Genomic DNA, 379 nt, shown 5'->3' on the forward strand with positions numbered 1-379 from the left:
GCAGCGTAATGGTGCGGGGAGGCCCTTGGCGTGGTGCCACGCCAGTCGCGGTGTACCGAGGCTGTGCGTTACTTAGGAGCTCACCTGCCCTGTGCTGGTGGGGAACCAGCACCCATCAGGTGGATCTGTGTGGTGCCCCTGTGCGGGTTGCGTGAGGGACAGAATGTCAGCGTGGTCTTTCTTGGAGCGTAAACTAGCTGGGTGATATGTTTATCCTTCAAATGGGCATCTTGAGTGGCCTCAGCTGGCTCTAGCTGAGGAACTCAAGCTGCGACGACGTCCTCCCCTCAGCTGTGGGGGCAGCTCTGGCTTGCATGTATCCCTGCCTGGCCAGTAGTTTCAGTTGTTTGTGGCGGGGGGCAAAAAAGGGTTAGCTGCC

The sequence above is a fragment of the Buceros rhinoceros genome, unplaced genomic scaffold (assembly GCF_000710305.1).
Source record: "Buceros rhinoceros silvestris isolate BGI_N320 unplaced genomic scaffold, ASM71030v1 scaffold3377, whole genome shotgun sequence".
Classification (NCBI taxonomy): Eukaryota; Metazoa; Chordata; class Aves; order Bucerotiformes; family Bucerotidae; genus Buceros; species Buceros rhinoceros.